The sequence below is a fragment of the Varroa destructor genome, unplaced genomic scaffold, assembly GCF_002443255.2.
Source record: "Varroa destructor unplaced genomic scaffold, Vdes_3.0 BEIS01000004.1, whole genome shotgun sequence".
NCBI classification, from domain to species: Eukaryota; Metazoa; Arthropoda; class Arachnida; order Mesostigmata; family Varroidae; genus Varroa; species Varroa destructor.
Genome location: NW_019211457.1, coordinates 38,093,954 through 38,109,510, shown reverse-complemented (window position 1 = coordinate 38,109,510; position 15,557 = coordinate 38,093,954). Strand labels below are relative to the sequence as shown.

The window sequence follows — 15,557 nt, the reverse complement described above, 5'->3', positions numbered from 1 at the left end:
GCTAATACGACAAAAGAAACCCAGTTTTTTTTATTTTTTTCAACTATCTATTCGGAGTTAGAATACTTAGCTGAAGAATATTGACTTAGAGGTAAGTTTTCCTTGGTCCCTATACTCGGTAGTGGCGTCCTAAGTTTTTTCTAAAGAAAAGATCTCGAGTCGACGTTATCAAGAGTTAAAACATTTCCATGTATGTCTTCTGTAACGAAAAACGTCACGCGTTCGATTGCCGATACTCTCTATATTTCCTTTGCTATATATCGGTGTGCAGGAAGCCGTTGTCGTCGCCTTATGCAACAGCTTGGCCTCTGACTCTTTCCCTTTCGAATATTCGATGCGCATTAACGAGTTGCCCCTTTCTGTCACCCAACGGCGGCATCTAGCATTAGCGTAACAACGAGAACAACAGTAAGCGGTCGACAACGGAAACGGAAAGCGGCGGAACTGCTTCAAACTTTTCACACATTACATAGGAGCCTTCACTAGTCGTTGTCGTCGAAAGCAGCCGACTCGATTCACTATCGATTAAGGGTTTTCATTTTCACTTTTCTAGCCTCATTTTAAATATTTTCAGTAGCACACAAAAAATCGAATAGAAAATAACTGTGCTATGGCTACACGCCAGTAGAGTATGTGTACGGCCGTCGTTAGCCCCTTCCTCGAAACGCTCTATTAAATACGCTGCTCACATCTTATGCTTCAGCATTAATCTTCCTAAATGCATGTAATGTTGGCATGCTACAATGACCGCACATATATACGAATAAACAGAAATTATTATGTAATTCATTAAGCTGGCAATTGAAAGCGAACTTTTCTCATCGATTTACCTTCACACGTGCCCCAAACGCCGCTGAACAAATCAATATTTTGTCTTGAAGAACAAGAGCAAAGGTGTGTGTGTGTATATATATATATATATATATACGCGATTTATTTCAATTATCTATGCCGCTGCTGCCGCCGCCGCCACTGACCAGTGTTGTATTGTCTAATAATGCAGAGACTACCTGCTGCGCCAAGCCACCTTCGTGAGTTGGCTTGTGAAGGTGCGTCGATTGCTCTTCAGGTGATGATCTACAGCACGGACGGAACCCAAACGCCGCCATTTTTGCCGGTACGGTGGCAACGTCACGAATCTTGAGAAGGTATCAAGAGAAATCCTTCCTGAGCGTGTGAGAGCACCTATTTAGTTGATTCACCGAAACCTATCCCAGAGCCTTTGTCGGTGTCTGGTATTTAACCATGATGTCGGCTGTCGCGGAGAAATAATAAAATGAAGACCCAAGAACTAGTCGGCGAACATAAACTCGACTTAGCGGTACAAAATGAGCGCTGTCAAGCCATCCGCTTAGGTTTACATATGAGATGGTAGATGTGTTTGTCTCTTGATTAATTATACCGGGGCGAAAAATTTAGGTTACATAAATCTTGCGCAGCGACTCAAACGACCTTAGACACAGGTACACGTATACACACGACAATACGATATATGCAATACGATATACCAACCTTAGCGATACTATACCGCGTAGAGATTTAGTGCACCAGTTTGCAGGTGATGGCAGGGGGACAATGACCTCCTGACTGGGTAAGGGATTTTGTTATACCGTATTTTGTAATAGGAACAGTGACTCAACGCAATATTTCCATTACACTTAGCCATCAATTACTATTTTCAGTACGCTTAGATTAGTGCTTGGCTGCATGATGGTAAACATCCAGCATGATCCTTACGTAAAAAAAATTCTGTGCACGTCTGTAAAACTCTTCTAGCCGTGACCTAGAAAGGTACGATTTTTATGATAATTTTATTAAATTTACTTGCTTACCTCCGATTGCAATGTGATAGGTCTACAATAGCAACTCTGCATCGACGACCATTGTCTATCACGTAGATAGGCAGCTTATACACCTTTAGTACACGACAGGTCTTCCTATGACGTAGTGGCGATTTATCAGCTTACATCAGGCTCCAGTGCTAATACAATGTCATGAAGTTAGATAAGTGAACGGGTGCCTTATGTTCTATATGCTCCATGCATTATGGTGCAGAACTTCGCTAGGTGTCGGTCGTAAATGCTACAAACAGGTACGTAGTATCTTACAAGCGTACGTCACGCTAAGCTCTTCATGGTAGCAAAAATGCTAACTTTGTCCAGCCGTTCGGCGTTCTGTAAAAGTATGCGTCAAAAACCGGTCTTACATAAGGCGCAGGTTCGTGTGGCAGTACCTTAAGAGGAGATTAGGTCTTTCAGAATATCTCTTTTCAGAATGAGCAAAATGGATATACAGCGCAAACTGTTTGTCCCTGTGGGACGCGTCCATAATTAATCGCAAAGGAAACGCATAAGCGACGAGAAGTATGTGGAAACTCAAAATGATGTTAAAAGGTGGAGTCGGCTTAAGATCGAAAAATATAATAATGAAAGCCTGATGAGGCATGAACTCGCGCGAGGCGGACAAGCGTTCATCCGAAAATTTCGAGTTAGGTGTGGCCTTCGAGCTTTTTTCGGTATTCAGTGAGCTATTTACTGTTGTAGCATGTCATGACCGTGAGCGCGAATAAATGACAAACCATTAGTCTGAAACAGCGTTCGTAGTAGACGTGCCGCCGAAGGGCGAACCAATTATAGACCCAGCGGTTCGCTTCTTACAGGTTAGTCACACGATAGCTTTGTTGCATAATTGATAGATCCAAGAAATCCCATAGTATCTTCTATGTTGCAGACGTTCGGGATGAATTATGTCTGTTTGACGATGCGAATGTAATTTGTTCGATCAGCGCGTAGATTCTATTCCGATCACTGCTCAGGCAAAAACGATATCGTCCAGTTTCTGACGAAGGGTACAGTCGAAGTAAGCAACGATGAAACGGGTCAAGTGAACGGGTCTCAGTATTGCACAGTATCATACCAAAGTTATGCGCGCAATGAATATCAGAATCCTCGTACACGTCACCATCGCCATCGCACGCAGACTGAACGGTCTAATAGTTCGCAATTTTCTATCTGCGGGTGGTCGAGCGAGATATCCCGCCTGCAGCCATAAGAATCAGCTCATCGCATAACGAATACATCACAATTGTTCTAGCCCACTTCAGTAAAACTGTGTCCCAATCGAACCCAGTCCTATTCTCTGTATACTCGTGCCGGAAACGCGTACAAGCCACACTGTTTCTAACATTTCTATCTAGAACATATGCCTGAGTTGAACTAACGCTCTGCCCAGTCTAGCTGACTTAGTATCGGCTAGAACACATACGATTGCGTCAAATAAACTAGTCGCTACGGACGACAATGACGACTGTCGCATACGTACTCTTATTCTCTGAAGCACCGTTTCGCTGCAATGGCTGCCGGCACTTGTTGTCGGATTGAGCTGGTCACGATTTACGTGCCACGTGTACGACGGGAGGATCTGCACATCAAAACGTGATTTTTCCGCTGTTTGGATTTATAGATACACATGTACACGACAGGTATGCAGTCTAAAAAGCGTATATAATGCCACTAAGAAGAGCGGAGGACGCCTGTCCCCTGCGTGTGATGTTACTGCGAATACAGCTGTCGTTACCGGCTCCAATATTCTGTCGACATTAACAAGCTTTAAAGCAAAGGTAGCTCGACCACATAAATAGCTAGATATATGCATATATATCCATATCCATATATATATATATATATATATATATATATATATATATATATCCAGCTATCTGTCTTGGGAAAGCATTGAGATATGGCTAAGTATTGGTGCCCGTTCCGACAAAATGGGTCGTCGTATGTATTGAGTGGCGTCAATTGAAAAGTCATGTTGTGACAGACTGAATTTGTGTACTGAAGAATGATTTATCGTTGCATATATTTCCAATGCAATAGTACTAGCAATAAAGTATTCGATAAATATATACTACATTTTTATCTTCATATATATCCGGCGACGTAAATGCTTTTTATCTGATGATCTTTTTATCTATGTCTAATTGATAATGAACTAAAAAACAAAACAGTTCCTTTATATACGACTATAAATTACTTGACGGAAAATACACCCTTTTTGATTTGGAAATGCCTAAACACCGTTAGCGTCTTGCTCGAACCGTGGTAATATGGAAGATTACGCACAGCCACACAGGGACTCAGCGTTGTAGCCTCAACGGAATCTAAGATACCAACACCAAGTTATCCTATAATCTTCCAATCAGTTCTAACTATTATTTGTTTCGTTTTTTCCGTTAGGTGATTTTAAGTGTGAAAAAGTTAACTAGTACATATTACCGCAGATGCAAGGGCATGAGGCCGCTTTGCGTCGAATCGCCAAAATGATTCAAGCCAGGCTTCGAAGCGTAATATTAAGACACAATCGAATGGTCCTTGCATCACGACTTCATGGCTTTTGTTTCTATATATATATATATATATATATATATATATATATATATTGCTGTGTCCTCCTAATGTTGTAGATGATGGCCGTTTGTGATTGATGGCAGAAAGCAGCAAAGCAGCCAAATATACGGGACTCCTCTGAGTGAGGAGCAGGGGAAAAAGTCGGGGAAATAGCGGGAGGCTGAGGAGAAACCAGTTTGAAAAATCCACGATTTATGACAGTAATAACAAAAATAAAAATCAAAAACAATAATAATAATAATGAAATTACCTTTCTTGTCATCGGTTGTTACTTATGCAGAAGCTAGAACTATAATATTCTAGAAAAAAAGCTATCGAAACATCTATACTTGGGTTGTTCCGCTGTCGTTTCTTCTTTGGACGGGCTTAGATCCGATGCAGATCAGTGTATATTGAGTGCACTCGTTCGCATCAGATCGTCTGTACTAGAACACAGAACTCGGTACACTTCGATTCTACTTACTAAAACCTCTACCTTGAAGGCCGCATTAGTGGCGTGTTTACAGGGAACTTATACTTGTTTAGCTTCCTACAGCGTTCGACAGCGTCCGCGGTTGAACTGATTACGACGCTGCACTTCGTTTGTGGCGCTCATCATACAAGAAACGCATATATATATATAAGATAAAGAAAGTTAAGAAAACTTACGTGGAAAACTGGATAAACATAAGACATTTGCCAGTGTAACACAGGCGGTGAATAGTGCTAATAAGGAAACCTAAGGACAGAAACAAATGCCCCCACCGCGCGTTATTCCCTAACGCCATTGTTGTGATGAAGAAATAAAGGCAATAAATGATCATGGTTTCGGCTTACAACGCGGTTATATGAGGCCCACCCACTGGATTTGTCTTTGTAACTAATGTAAACAACATTAGTTTCTATCTGAATTTTTTTTTTGATTTATTATCAAAAACTACCTCATTAAAGTTGTGCCATAATAATGCCAACAATGCTGACACGGTGGGCTATAGTAATGTAAATTAATGAGCCAGGTAACAGGCACTTTATACATCTAATAGGTAAGAAAGTGGTAGCATTACGGGCTGTACACAAATAGTATGTTGTGTTGTTGTAATTAGAATGACCACAAAAGCAAAATAAAATACGATAGACGTCTTCCCGAGGATATTTAATGCGTCAACAAATGCTACCTTGAGGCTTTTTTTTTAAAAAAGGCCAATAGTCCTTTATGATGGTAACGGTATTGGAGAGTCTGAGTGTTTTTTTGTTTTGTTCAGCTTGCTGAAACAACAAGCGGATATATTTCGTCATATAACATTTATATTGAAATAAATAAATAATGCGTTTATTTGATGAAATGGAGGCTTTTTTGCCTAGCAGAGATAGAGGTTTCCAGGTCGGACCGTGTACCCTATATAGTTAGCAGGCTGTGCTCAACTGATCCTGCCATGGTAGAAAGAAAGGATATTTGTTATGTATTTTTCTTCCAGCTTTGACACACGATACGTTTAGGCGCATTCAGAGGCCATAGTATCTGTTAGATAATAACAGATGCTGAACCAGAACTGAGTCACGGTTTGCTTCGAATCTGGCCTATCTGACGTTCGCTTCCCTGGTTACACCTGTCGCTACGGTTGAGTACTGTGTCACAGACACCGTCGACTGAATTAGATCGATTTTTTCGCCGCCTGTCAATGGCAAGTTGTGGAAATGTTCTCCATGGTCCTGTTGCCGACCCTTCCGCAACCGCCTCAATAGGCCATATTTACGCCACGTTAGCAAGTCGAAATAATCAGCATACTGGAGGCATTAGCAGCCTGAACAAAATTCAAAGTGTATTCTAGCGTTAATCGGAATTGATTTATGCTGAAGGAAATCTCGCTTCAGCAGCGGTTTCTGAAAAACGCGGCTGCGTTTCGTCATTTTGTGGTTATGTTCTGTACGAAGACGATCACTTACGACGATAAATAATTTAACAGCTTGTCACTTCGTTAACCCGATTTGCCTGCGTATCGATTACAATTAAGATAGTGGATGTATCGACCATTCTCGTGTTATGTCAGGCTAACGTTAGGTCTATCGATGTTCGCGCGTTCTGTCAGTTACAGCTATGTGTGCCATTTGATCAAAACGCGCGGTAATGCTTCTGCAGCCGTCAAGCCAACGTCACCTCTGATTTTCACAAGTCGTTTTCGCTTCGATTTTTCCTGCGGCCATTTTTTTGTAATAGACCTTCTCGAGCGATTCGTATTTCTTAAGTTACGCTGTTCCCGTGGTGGCGTAGTGAGTATCGTATTTGACAGGTGCCCGGTAAATTGGGTTCGAATCCGGGGGCAGACACACAATGTTTGGTGCTGGGTGCCAGCCGAAATGTTAAAATGGCATCCTTTGCTGCCCCTGCTACTGCTTCTTCCACTGATATGCCTGTCGAAAAAGTCCAGTATGGCAATAGGAAAAGGCCCAAAAACGGGGAGAAAACGAGACGACCGAAAGTAACGTCGAAAAAAAGGGAAAAGACTAGCCAGTATAATATGCGTATATATAACAAGACAAGTCGAAAAGTAAACAGTCATACATTCTGATGCTGTTGTGGTGCCCGCACCGCGTCAGAGTAGCCGGAACAGCATTTACCAGCCTCGTCGACTCGTAAGACAGCACGCAACGTGAAGTATGCAGACCAGTTTTATAGTACGATTCAGTTAAATTTGGTAGCAGCCTTTGATGAGGGCAGCAGTAGCAGTACTCTTGTAAATGATTTGTGCTTTCACGCACCCTGGCTGGGGGTCCGTCTGTCAAGCAGGCCGACATGCTTACTTGCCGGCCAGCTTGCTACACGATGCTTGCGCACCCAATTTTCTTGGTAGCGCGAGTTATTTTTTGGCTCTTTCTTTGCAGAATTAACATTTCACGTTGTCCAAATGTTGTTTGTTGAACGAATATACTGCCTGCCTACGTTCGTCCATATATATATACACATACAGAGGCATGTTTATCTGGTTTCTTCGTCTGGCTTGACTTCGCTTGGCAGCGTGCCTTCATCGTCTTCGTTCTGTTCGCTGGCGCCGGTCTGGAACTTCACTTGTGGCGGCAGAACAGAATGACTGACAGATTTGGGAGAGGTTAACAAATATCTCTTGCGAGCGAGCTATCTAAACTGACAAGACTGAGCGACCTCCATGGCACTGCACCGCAACGCTTGTTATCATAATAGTGTTTGCGAAAGGCTTACTATCCATGTTGGCCTACCAGTTCGGCTTCGCCTATAACACCACGTGACGGGCAAACGTATTCAGTCGACACTGTGGAAGGGGAAAAACGGGACTGGAAAAATGTCTTGAGAACTAGTGAAGTTTAGCAAACGGACAAGAGAAATCTGATGGCAGGTGGAATGTGTCTCTCCGTCTCGAGCTTTCCGAAGCCACACTTCGTGTTCGAAGCAACATGGCGCCGCAGAAAGTGAAGAAGTAGGATCACTTGCGAACAGGAAGGCAAAGCTTTCGTTATGATAGGGGGAATGACGTTGTTTCATCTTTGTGTGCACTCACGAGCAATTGCAATGCTTCTTCGTCATCGTGAAGCGATCAAAAGCTTTTGTTAGCATGAGGTTCTCTGTGGCGATGTTCTCAATGGCCGAATGCACCATTCAGTGTATCTACCAGTGGTTATTGGCTGAGCGCCTTCGTGGTCCTGCAGTGAAAAGCAGGATAGCGCAACTGGCACCGAATGACGAGATGAAACATCAGATATTATGAAGTCTGCAAGTAACTCATAGAGTTAATGTGTAGCATCGTGTAATGAATATCATAGCAAAAAAATGCACCCTGCGAGCTGCAACTGAACGCCTGTGTCGTATCATTTTTCTAACAATTCTAAGTTAAAATGACTATATTTCCTTATGTAATTAAAGTTATTTCACTGGCAAGTAATCCCCAAATCATGCAAGATATCTTTCTGGAGGTGACCTCTTGTGGCCGTTGTCGGCATATACTGGGCGCAATAATAGCCCAACCTCATCAGATCAGTATTCATTATCGTGCTCTAATATCAATTTCAAAGCCTTGACGTCAACAATGCTATCATGCAGCATGTAGAATGTAGAACCCTGAATTTTATTCCTGTTGAGAAATTTTATAGATCTGCTTTAACATCCTTGTTCAGGGACTTTTCTAGAATAGATTCAATTATCTTCTATGAAGTGCAATTAAAAACTAGTAATACGTTATCAGTTTATATCAGAGAATTTGATGAAAATTCTTTTTCCAGTAGCTGATATCTATAGAAGATCTCGCGCAGGCGTTCGTTGATTTATGCTCCTGGGACGGGCTATCGATGCGTACGTTCTCGTGTTTGCTGTAAGCATATGGCTTATTTGAACGATTTCAACGATAGCTAGACGTCAAATATCAACTGTCGATAGTAAAGGTATGCGATCGTAGTTGAAGGATCAACGGAGCTTACCTACCGCGACAAGTCAGCACCAATGAAACACAAAATGCGTCCGTGTATTGTCTGTGTTTCTCGTTTTGTCAATAATATTTTCGTGTATAATGCACCTATCCGAGGCCGGAATAGGGACTAATCACCGTACTAATTATACCGTTGTTACATGGATTCTCGCTCCTCAGGAAAACAGGTAACGACCGCAACCCTAGCTACGAATATAGGTCCCAGTACGTAGCTGTAACTTCGCTACGACAGCACAAACTTACAGAGGTGACGCGAGGGCGGTGACCTGCTTAAAACCCACGATGACAGAGGGCCAGCAAACGACAAGGAATGACTAAACATTCACTTTATTGTACTTCGAAAAAGGCCAATTTGCTGCCTTGCTTCGCAAAATTTAGTTTCGTTCATCTCTAAACGAGAGTTAGAAGATGATATAACTGTTCATTAAAAGTTAGCCCTGGATAAATTAAGTACAATCAAAGTACAAATAAGGTTGATCACAAAAGCTAAGCGGACCACCATCGTCACGACTGACCAACAACAGCATGCAGCAAGAAGTTGTTATACAAGAAAGAAATTAACGTACTAGTTAATTAGGTAAGCAACAGACAGAGTCTCCTCTTTCTTTTATCAAGATTAACTAATGATCTTTCATGATGATGATTACTGTTATTTATTATCCTTATTTCGTGATCACCACAGCAGTGGTCGTTGCCGCCGCCGCCGCCGCCACTATTATTACGTCAAACTCACTTGATTCAGTCCTTCATTGACCGGCGTAACGTAGATCGGTATCGATCGTATTGAACGATCGACCTTTGCTGTGATTCGCGTCAATCATTTTCTGTCCGAACAGCCGGCAACCCCATTAATTCCCCTTCGATACCATGTGTGACATCATTGGGCTGTACTATAGATATGTATATAATGACGTAGATGCTTAAAACACCTATAGCTATGCAAACAGAGCACAAGGAGGCGCCATATGCAAGTATGATCCCTATAATAAGACATTTACGCTTATTTTATTCGCTAACATAATGGTTGGGTTTGGGATAGCATTTATATTGTACAGGCGGATGTCTACGGCGATAAGCGGAGCTGTTTTCTATCGGTTTAAAAATAGACTAGCAATTGCGCCAGTCGCATTGACCCCTGCCGATGACAGTGAGTCGGATCACGATGACACAGACAATGCAGACTAATAATAGTGGTCAGTCGACGACACTCTTGTGCAGTCGTATACATAGTATACATAGGTAAATATGTGCATCGTATGCAGTTAGTTACAAGGGCTAGGTGCAGGTAATGGCAAACAAAGCCTGGATCAGGATACAAAGAAGACCATGCGCCAATAGGGCTTGTCTCGTTTTCGCCTCGCGGCCATTGCTGTGCCTAACGGGAGAAATTTAGTGTGCGTCAAAACGTTTGCATTTCAACTCATTTATCATTCGAAACTAACGACTATTAGCAAAGGGCAGAAAACCTTGTTAAGCTACTGCTAAAAATGCCTGTTAGCTATTGATTCTATAGGCACGTTCCTATTTGCCCCATTGATTGTGTACATAACATATGTACACAATTCGCCGTGACGGTTGGTCAGGCAATGGTGCACTGCACAATCGTGGACCTCCTATATACAACGGTAATATCCAGTTTTTTTGCGCACTCGTTAAGTCGCGCGGACGCTGAACGCGTCGTATCGCCTGTATAGTAACCGCACCTATGTACACACACGTATACAACGGAGATGGTTCACTTCGATTGTAAATTTCTTTTTCTCATCTACTTAGGCTTCTGGCAGGCCGTTTCTGTCCATCTCATCGACAGTTGAGGATCTTCGGCGCCACGCTGTCGAGCTGCCTCATCATATTCGCTAATCAGTCACCTAACAGATATATGCGTCACGCGCGAATTGCTCGTATGTTAACTGTTCAGGCTATGTAACGCGGCTTAAAGGACCCGGCAGGTCTCGATTCCTCTGGTTCGTATCTTTGTCTTGTGTATATATCCTCGTCTCCTAATCAACCGGTTCATCTGAATGTTTTGCTTTGGGGAACAGCCACTGGAGATCTCGCCATCTTTGCACAGCTATATATAAAAGCAGACTTGTTCTATGTGTGAAACTGTATATGTTTTAACTGTATAAATAAAAAGTTTCCAATTTTACGTTTGCTACTGGCGGTAAGCATTTTTGTAGATGGCTGGAGGCCAGCACGAAGTAAAGTGTGTCTACGACCGGTTCCTAACTTAGACAGCAGCGCGTTCCTGATTCTAGCGGACGAATACGAAACTACAGTTTAGATTTAACTGTCAGTCGGTACCTGTACGTGATACATTATATAAAGGCTAGGTCAAAAACGACAAACGTGACTATATCGTGCCGCCTTACCTATCGTCGTTCAGCGGTTCAGACTGTTCTGATCTATAAGCGTCTTTGTTCCGTAGCTAGTTGAATTAATCGATCGGCGCTTGAAACTCGCTCTACGCCAATTAAAATATCGCCAAATTCGAAGGATAAGACGGAACGCGAGGAAACCCCGTGACGCTGTTTTCAACACATCATAAACATAGCCAGAACAGCATCGGTAGTTCACAGTTAAAGTTTTGCACTTTACGAACTATTTATGTCCTAGACAGCATCTTTTGAAGGTACTATAGATAAACCGGACCCCGGCCCCGTTCCACAGTTATATCTGCTTTCACCTTTATTGTTTAACTTATGTTTTAAATTTCAGATACGATATTTAGAGTACTGCTTTTCATCAGCCATGAATATGTGGAGCAGGACCCAGCCTTTATCACAGTCTCAATCATTGTGTTAAGTTAGATACGATTTCGAACGATTCCACGTTTTGCCGGAAAAGAGCCTTCAATAAATGTTTTTGCATTTAATCTTCAAATCCTACTCTGTCACGCGTATCGAAAAGGCCGCCCATTGACATTTTAACTGAACTCTGAAAGCTGCTTTATCCGCTAACCCGTTTTTCATCGAAAAAAATCATCCCGCCCAGTAGGAACACTAAGCACTATTGTAATTATTAAATTCATCCAAATGCTAGCCGCTCACGAAGGCCCTCTATAGATCGTGCCAGCGCCCCTTCTAGTGGTATTAACGGGTGATTCTCAGAGGTTTCGTAAGTAGCTCCGCTATAAATATGTATGTGCAGGATATTTTTAATAAATACCTCTATTGTATAGTTAACATGGGACTCACGAGACTATCGAACATTTTTTTTTAATATTTATAGCTAGCTTATCGAGCATGTCGTACATAGACATGTGTGAAGAGTTGCGCAGTATCAAAAGCGTACCCATACCGCGCATTACATTAAGCGCGCAATGAGAAAATTCGCCAGCGTCGTTTGTTATCATTTTTTCGTAGCTGCTTAATGGCCAGCAACTACAGTTTCGTTCAACTGCTACGGACCCTGGCCAGTGGCGAAGGTAGCGTCGTCAAACAGACTCCGACCGCGTACCGAAGCTGAAGCACGACGTCCTTCTTCGTGTTCGTCGTGCTCATTGCTCGCTACGAGATCGGCCCAGTAACGAAGTCTTCGTATCGCCGGCGTATGGTGGCGTTACCACATTAGCCACATAGCGTTCAGCGAATCGGTGGGCTATTTCGAATCTTATTGAACTCTTTCGTGTGCAGATGTACCTACTTAATACAAATTAGTCTCCACCGAACGTTACCGTCGAAGAACGACGTGCGAGACGACGTGACGAAACATACAGAGAGATACATACAACATTTTGGCGAAAGACAATTTTTCTCTTCCGCTATGCGCGTCATTGTATAACAAGCATCATATCGCTTTCCGTAAGCCGTCGCCACACACAGAACAGCCACAACGGCAAAAGCAATGAACGAATGCGCAGCGCGCGCGACCGACCAACAATGAAAAGCAATCATCATCGCCACGGCATTTAGTAGGTTTTATGCAGGAAAAAACTACGACCGAAAATATCCGTCCTGAAGTTCATACGTCTGCATAACGGTGGTACACAATCCATCGTTCAGTGATGCAGCGGCGGTCTGTCCAAGTTAACAACTACCCTACGCAGTAACAGCTTCTGCCGTTACTAGATGAAGGAAACTCTGCTTGGCAACTACGTTTCAATTTTGTACGAAAATTATATTTGGTTTTCTGAAAGCACTTTACGAAATAGAAACAACTATACGATTACAGAGATAATTATACAACTTAAAGTATATTATGAGCTATGCCGTCTATGGCGTACTATTAGAGGTGCAATTATCTCGCGGAGCACAAAAGAACATGACGTAATTGGTGTTTCTTCACCGATGCTCTCAGGAGGTGAGCGTACACTGTCAAGCTTTACAACAGCAACTTAGTTAGCACGGAATTAGGCATATAGGCATAGGCAGTAAATGGCTCCGCCTGCGCTGATACCATATAATAGTACTGATTTTGAAAGTGTGCCACTATTTTCAATATTTCCTAGCTTTGAATAAAAGGGCTATTGCTCTTCCCACATTAATAGTTGGCTAGCATCGCCGCAGAATGATATAGCAGTGAAACTTAGTGAGAACTGAATAATTACATTGGACTATTTATATAACATTATAAGTATAACCTATTATGATCTTGCGTGTGCTTCTTTTTCACCGAAGGATGAAGATTTCTGCTCTGGAAAAGTCTACTCTTCAAAAGTGATGACTTTTGTGCTATAGCAGGCACAGAATACAATATTACGATTAAAAGCATCCAGCTTCAAAATTCTTTTAGAATTGAACAATGGAGGTTCACAAAGCTGGTGCCGACTGTTCATAGTAACGAAGTCGTAAATGGCACGAAAGCAAAGATACGGTTGCGGAGAATTAACCAGGGAGCGATGAAAGTGATACTGGTCAGCACGTGCACGAGATAACATTGATTGATTCGTTTTTATAGGTAGATTAATAATCGTGCCCCAAATCTATTTCTATTGATTTCTACACTGCCTCTCAAAACGCTTAGTCATTATAGCAACAAGTAACTACACTGCAACGGATCATTACAAAATGAATATCCCATCTAGAAAACGGAGCAAATATTCCAGCTTGACACTATTAGCCCAAAAGGAACTGGACCAAAGCAGCCTTCTACGTAGGCCATTATCGTAGGACCAACGAACACACGCAGATAGCAGCTCTTAATAATAGGCTCCACTGATCTAAAGGGCTTCGCCGCGTAACTGTTCAGGTGTTTGTTGATTAAAATTGACAGATATATTAGTATCAGATTTAACCGAACGTAAGCGGTAGATCGGCTAAGCAATAGTCTTCATCCCGCTAAATCTCTTCATCCATATATTCCATTACACTTTTATAGTTATGCCGTCTTTCTATTAAAATATTTACTGTTACTTTTCGCCGTTATTTCTTCCAACATCAACGAATTTGATTACGTCACGACCAGTCTAATATCCTGCTGCAACTATCGAAATCCAATTTATGTATTTTTATTGACTCATTTACTTTGTCCCGAATTCTACTGGTGTAATTGTGCTCTCAGCCTATTCCGATCACTGGTTACCTTCGGCCTAACCTATAACTTTATCACCTCTAGCGGTACTGGGGTTTTTTTGTCAGGATGTTGTGTTCATCGTTATTACTTTGTTGCAATATTTTATAGAACAGAGATAATGTCCTCATTATTTATCGCACAGCAGTCACTACTATCCACATAGTCGCCGCTAATGGCCGGGTTTTGAATGGACCTGTAGGAAGGAAGACTCATAGTAGATTGCGCCGACTATTATATTAGAGCAGAAGCAATAGCCAACGTGGAAACCCCCTTTATCTATTACACTACGGGTACGTCTGTCAGGACTACTAATTGCGCCTTGGATTACGCACAGGTGTTCCTCAGTGATTCACATTGTGGCTAGTTGTTTCGTCATCCTTAGCCATCCTGGCTGAAGCGTTCCTCTGCTGTTAGCCTTTATAACGTATCTGGGTTTAACTACTCTCCTCTTAACGTCTGCCTTCTTCCTTTTCATATCCCTATCAGGCGAGGAAGATAGCGACTGCCTTTGAATACGAAACCTCAGAACAATCGTTTCTTTGCTTTTTCCTATTTGTACTTTGCTAGAACGAATGCCAATGCCGATATTTGTTTCATTCATGCTGATGCTCTCATCGCTTTTTCCCTCGATGCTGGGCAGTACCGTCCCTACAACCCAATAGTAGCGTTGCCACTGTCCACCCTGTCACCATGTAACAGTCCCGAGTGAAGAACCGTTGGAGAACTACAGCTGGCCCAGTCCGTTGCTGTAGCGTTGGCAGCATTAGCAGGCACAGAAGTAGTACAATAGGGCCCGTCATTATCAACATTTGAGAAATATCCGTAGCGGCGGTAGAAGCTGCGACCACAGCTTCTGCCATTATTGGAAGTTGGTGTGTCCTTGTCAGCTAAAGTGAGTGTCTGATAGAACCAGCACCGCGTCGACTCTCTAGCATGTTTTCGAAATACCCGCCAGCAGCAGGAAGGGAGTTTAACTCAGCGCTTTCGTCCAACTTTTTCATTGAAAACACCAGCAGTTGTGCAATGAGGAACGCGTGACGAGAAGAACTCAATCGAAGATACAAGAATGATGACCAAAACGGAGGACCGAAACGTGAAGAAGGAGAGCTAGTAACAACAACGACGACGACGATGGTGTGTAATTGTAAAAGTTAGTATTACCACGGTATCATCAAAAGACATTACAAAATTGTATCAACAA

At 42.4% G+C, this 15,557-nt stretch overlaps 1 protein-coding gene and 1 long non-coding RNA gene across 28 annotated transcripts in view; one reads left to right on the top strand and one right to left on the bottom strand.

Moving 5' to 3' along the window:
* LOC111250361 (uncharacterized) overlaps positions 1-15,557 on the bottom strand; it is a 243,429-nt gene that overhangs the window by 79,029 nt on the left and 148,843 nt on the right. The window lies entirely within an intron of this gene.
* LOC111250362 (uncharacterized) overlaps positions 1-15,557 on the top strand; it is a 97,971-nt gene that overhangs the window by 74,247 nt on the left and 8,167 nt on the right. Inside the window, exons 4-5 of one of the 23 annotated variants that reach the window (XR_015327536.1) lie at positions 9,002-9,419; positions 10,616-15,363. The exons of 18 other annotated variants lie outside the window; for them this stretch is intronic. This is a non-coding gene — a long non-coding RNA (uncharacterized LOC111250362). Of the gene's footprint in view, positions 1-4,241; positions 4,435-4,468; positions 5,793-9,001; positions 9,420-10,615; positions 15,364-15,557 lie in introns of those variants that run through there. 4 more of the 23 variants (XR_015327530.1, XR_015327535.1, XR_015327539.1 and 1 more) reach the window with 4 other exon arrangements.